This window comes from Borostomias antarcticus (assembly GCF_949987555.1).
Source record: "Borostomias antarcticus genome assembly, chromosome: 20".
In the NCBI taxonomy this organism is placed as follows: Eukaryota; Metazoa; Chordata; class Actinopteri; order Stomiiformes; family Stomiidae; genus Borostomias; species Borostomias antarcticus.
The window spans coordinates 6,906,676-6,912,788 of NC_140253.1; positions in this window are offsets into that span (position 1 = coordinate 6,906,676).

A 6,113-nucleotide genomic window follows, 5' to 3' on the forward strand; every position below is an offset into this window, starting at 1 on the left:
GTTCAAAGTATGCAAGCGTGCTGAGATCCAGTCAGCATCACGGGGCGTTCTGAATGTGCCCAGGCAGACTAAGTTTCCCCTCACTGCTAGCTTTTAGCAGACTCACAGCGCAGAAGTTACCTTTGCAGCTTTAACAATATTAAGGTACAGTAATATCAGTGGTGACAATGGCAGTTGTGAATAGTTCAGTAAGTTCTGGAAGTTTCTGTGGCTTTTACTGTCTCATGTAAAGCACTTTGAATTGCCTTGTTGCTGAAATGTGCTATACAAATAAACTTGCCTTGCCCTGCTTTGTGGCAGCAGCATAACATTTTAGTACTTGCTATACTATTTATACTTGTGGTTGTAGTGGCAGTAAGTAGTCGTAGTATTGCTTGCAGTTGTACTGTCATAGTTAAGATTAACTACTGTTGAAATACAGAGAGAAACTGAGTGAGTGAATACTGTACTTAACGGGGCGGTATACATGTCTGACTGTAACCTTGACAGCTATAACTGATTGGTGTGAGGAAAAACTTTGAGTCAATACTTTGAGTTTTAATTCCATGTTTGATCCACGAACACTTGCCCTCCTCTGAAAAACCCAGAAAGAACACATTGTGGCAGCGGGACCAACATCTACAGTACAGTAGGTAGAACCACAGAATACGAGGATTTGAATTGGACAGTAATTTAAATGAGGCCACTTTTTCTAGTAAATGGCCACTTGTAGGTCCATTACCCCGCAGCCTGAGTTACTTCCCCAGAGACAAAATTAATGGCCACTCTGTTCGCCGCTGCTTCACATTCCACAGTCATGTTCAAGTGCAGCTATTCATCAACACTATCCCTTCAAATAGCGGGAAGAAATTGCATTCTTTTAATATACATTTTTACCCAGATACTAATTATCTCCTTGGTTCTACATAATTCATCTTTTCTCCGCAATTCATCATAGATGAAGCACATTTGAAGCATAGAGAGAGGTTCATCATTTGGGACATTTTTCATAATTCATTTAAAACATGATCATGTTGGATGGAGAAACGTAGCCTGAGGCTATACTTCCTGTGTACTAATACTCTCACAAGCAAAGCCACAGGAACTAAAAAAGAGTATTTCATAATGGATGTTCATCATGCTGATTTAGTGCAATTGTTCATTACTCAAGGTGGCCATTTTGAAAGCGGGAAACCTAACCGACTAGGTGGATTGTGGGGAGTGGTGGCCCGATATGCCAGTGGAGGCAAAGTCAAAGTTGTGGGCGGTAAAGCCTGTGGTATACTCTCTGTTTGACAACTGTTAATGAAATGAAGTCTCACCAATGTGTTACCCACACCATTTGTCCTTTTTTGTTTTTTCTACCTGACTGTTCTTCTTCAGTTTATTATTTTACAAACTTGTGTGAACAACTTTGTAGTTCGATCTCATAAGAACAATCACCATTTGTGCCTGTGTGACATCACTTTGCTGTCCTGTTCGTCCTGAAACTGACGTCACTACCTCTCCCACGTTATAAGACTAAACTAGATCCTCCATTGACTCATGCGTGGGAAACACATCTCCGTTCAGAGTCCGCTTTGCAAAACGTAACATCAGAATAAACCTATCGTCTTTGCTTGAACCCAGTTTGACCGACCACTCAGCGTGTTTTTGAAATCTATCTAAAACCAAGTAAGAATTTCATCCATACGCATATGCGTAGACGAGCGCGTATTTTGAGGCGCGTTCATTTCTGCGCAGCCAAACGCAGCCAGCGCTCCAAAGGAATGCAGGAGACACACGGTAGCCATCTTTTGTATGCATACACGTAGTTCAAAGTAAGCACTGTATAGCACAGGCTTTACAGTGAGCTGGGGATGCATTTGGTATGCAGGTACTTTTAGACACATCGGTTTGACAGTGCATGATCCAATCTCACCTCAGCCTAATCATTTAGCTAAAGGTTATCTGTCTCCCTGTCCACGAGGAAGAGTGAGGGTCCGGAGACTCGGTGTCAGTACGCCAACTCCCAGGGAGGCGGTAGACATTGCCACGAGGTCCGGTCTCCATCAAGCCCATAATCAATAGCATCACAGCCGTCGCTCGTATCCAGAGTGACCCCTGTCGTCTTGGGCGCTCCGTAGCCTCAGACAGCCGTGTCATTAACGGCCTGGGAAAAGGAGGTTCCGACGTCGGCCCGCGTTGACAGCCTCTGCCATCATCAGTCACCTGCAGGAACACGCAGGAAAGGTCACAGAGTCGTGTCTGCATTGCAACCGACAAGGCACTTCCCTAAATATTAGCAGCGTGGGATGTCAGAGTCACGACTGTAGGGTCCCTATTGATCTGTGAGAGACCCTCTAGGGTAGAAGGGTGGTGATTGCAGATCACAGCAGTATGTGTTCGTAAGACTACCTCTGCTTTCGCTCTACTTCTACTATAACATCAGATTATCCCTCGTTTCTCGCTTGAATTCTGAATTCTTGAATTCAATTTCTGTTGTTTTGTATGCGTTTTGAGACGCTTTGAGAAAAGAGATAGTGTCGCCTCTCTCTGTCTTGACATATTGCATTTTTATCAACATTAAAGTGATTTATGAACATTTATTATCTAGACAGAATTGCTCACACACTGAAACTAATAGTGGATCGCCCTGACTATTATGTTAATCATCTCCCTGCGTAGTGAATGGTAAATGGACTGCACTTATTACAGTATAGCGCCTTACAATGGCCTCTCATTACCTGTTCAAACACATTCACACACCAATGGCAGCAGCTACCATGCGAGGTGCTAGCCTGCTCATTGGAAGCAATTTGGGGTTCAAAGTGGACAGGAGGAACCAGGATTAGAACCTCTGACCCTAGGATCATTGGACGCTCTACTTCCTGAGTCACAGCCGCATAATCGGAACCACAGCCGAATCAACACGCTACGCGGTGAACCAGGTTAACTGAGCATAACTGTACTGTATGTTCATTGCAGTTTCAAGAATAACGCTAGAAAGGGTGCTCAGTGGTGGAATTAGTTTAAAACAGTAAAATATCATCATCATTGCTGTACAATGACTGCAAATTCAGAACTAGGAGAGCTGGCTGAAGTAGTGGAGATCAGTGTGGCAACACTGGACCACTGTCCCTAACCCACCTGACACCAAGATTTATTCATCACCTTGTCACTGTGCTGTTTGTGATAAAGCCATAAGTTCCACTAACAGAGAGGATTTTTAGAGGATATTCCAGCAAACAGAGGTTCAAATTGGATGAAATTAGAAAACCAGGGCAGGCTGATAGCATTCTGTACACCAATATAAACTCAGCAGCAAGCTTGAAATGGAGAAATCAAGTAGAGCGGAGCCAGCCACATGGGTGACCTTCAAAGAAAAACGGAGGCAGGAGCTCGGGAAAATAAGATTCATTCACTCCTGCTAGTTATTGACAAAGGACAACCTATTATAGACACCATGGAAGAAAAAACTGCCCTCTGGCCTGCATTAACCAGTCATTACATACATTATTTTAAATCATACTGTTATTTTGGTACAGTTTCTAGTTAATACATCAATTCACTTTTTGTATTATACAGGAAAGGAGATAATGGAATCAGGAAATGATATCATGTCTGTTTGTTCCTCTCCTGCTTCAAATGACATACTTGTGTAACAAGACACACAGAACAAGAGGTGTACCGTAACATGTTTGGCCATAGCTGAACATGGGGGACAATCAATGGTCATGTATGAAATATATTTCTCACCCGAGTCACACAGGGTAACAGCACTGGCTAAACAAGGACAGCCAGTTATTGTTGATGTCCTGTTCTCTAGTCTAGATGCTATTGCTCTTGCTCTGAATATGAGACAAGAAACAACTTGAAACTCTTGAGAAACCTCTTGAATATCATTTCAAATGGCCTTTGAGACTTGGCAACACAAGATGGTACTTTTGGAATTGATTTCCATTATGCAGTTCGGTGCTGTTGTGAAGGTCAGTTGTGTGGTCAGGCGAGGGTTCTGGATGGTCAGAGTGAACTTGGGGCGGTCTGTCTATTTGTGATGCGACAGGCTTCGTCAAGGACATCCCTGATGCCCACAGCACTTTGCTTTCATGCTGATTGAGTTAGCCCTGTCATGTCTCTGTGTTATCTAATGAACCTGGAGCTGATGGCTGCTGGGAAAGGAAGTCCTTGGTGAAACTGCAGAAAGCCCAATGCAATGACAACGCATTGAAATTAGAACAATGCATTTAGACTGACTTTAACCATACATGCACAGGGTCAGTTTTTAACAACTTGTTGATTTTTTTATAGGCACGATTCCTGTTCTGCGAAACCTCACGACACATTTGAATTATGGGTAATTTCACCGCTCGATTCATGCCGCAGTAAGGGGCACACATAGTTACCCACTCCTACTGTTCCTACCTCTATTGTGTTGACTGTTTACTTGTTTTTGTCTTTTGTTTCCCTGAAATCCAAAGTGGCTCATAGAATTGACAGGAGTAGTTGGAAAGCCCACACAAGCTCTCCAAACCGCATGAGTTTCCTAGCCACACCATCGAATTCCAGATCAGACACCTCTGTCCTCAGAAGTAGCTTGAGAAAGTTATATTTTCTCATACACCTAAATCTGCACTGCTGAATGAAAAGCATTTCAAACATCAACAGTAGACAGAATTTTGGGCCATTTTGGCGTTATGCCTTTGTTTTTAAGTCTTTGGGCTGTTTTTCCACTCAGTATTCCTCTCACAAACGTGGAGATGAAGTGATTACTGGGAGCTCCTCTGAGTCTCTATGGAAATAATCCACTCTGCCCACCTCCTATCAATATTTCTCATGATGCCTGTTGAGAGAATCCACAGATAAGACCTCAGTATTTCTCCTGGTCATTAAACAAACTCCAGGCGGCTCCAATTACTCTCTTCATCACCTAGAGGAAGGAGAGAGATGAGAGCACATCTGCAGGATGCTCTGTTACAGTGTTATTAATTAGTTAATTACCAAACCTGATGACTGACATTAATCTGCTGGTGCCTTAGTGGTGAATTGTGAACGGGGACACTAAACATTTACCCGTGAAAGAAACAATGCTTTATAAACAGGAAGGAGGTTAAGTTTTCTGATGAGAGAATTAGGGAGTTCACACACATCAGCAAATGCAATAAGGCTGGCTAAGGTAAGATACAAATGAACCGCTAACAAAAGCACATTTGGCACAGAAACAATGGATTTTCCAGAGGGAGGTTGAGGATGCTGTCGTGACATTGGACCATTTGGTGCCAGATGGTCCAGAGACGTTCGCTGTCTGTTTGGTCTGGACCTCGTCAGCACTGATGAGCGTTGGGCTCGACGGGCTTCCAAAGTCAGCCTTAAACTTTCCCCTTTCTCAGCATCTGCTACCTCCTCTGTCTGCTGAGGGAGAATTGTTCAGGGGTGATTAGCTCAGCGGCTGTATTAGCTCTGGCCCCCACACAGGCTTCCTCTTATCCAGCTATGCCCCATTTAACTCACGGAGGTCCAATCCTCAGCCATGGATCTGACACCACTGGCGCACCACTACCAGGCTGACCGGCCTTCTCTTGCCCACACAGGGTCCCCTCCGGCTGGGGGAGCGGAGGGCTTTACGGGGGCTTAGAAAGCGGAAGGAGAGGGAGAAATGCACACAGAGAGAGAGAGAGAAAGAGAGAGAGGGGGGGGTTCTCCAGTCAGATCATGCACAGCCTGTCAACATGGATCAGTGCTGAGACTGTCGGGTATTTCCACCTTCATACTTCCCCATCAATCCCATCATGTTCCATATGAAAATATGCAGCTCATGTACCCCAGGAGCTTAGCAGGCGAAGAATCAAACCCAGATCAAGGGACCGCATGGAGATTGAACTGGAGCATTCGGTGCTGTGCAGAACCTGCAGGTCCACAGCGTTTCTCACCCAGGCCTTCTATCCCCTGTTCTCTTTTTTTGAGTATCGCAGCCCAGTATTGAGAGAGTTTTGTTTTTGTTTTTTTTATACGGTATGCAATGCATGCCGAATCATGTTCATGATAAGAACATGCAACACAATATGAAGTGGCACATTGTAGGAATACACGACCACTCTAGAGTCTATAAATCTATTGAGGGGACACAGGTGATCACCAAGGCCAAAGAATATTCC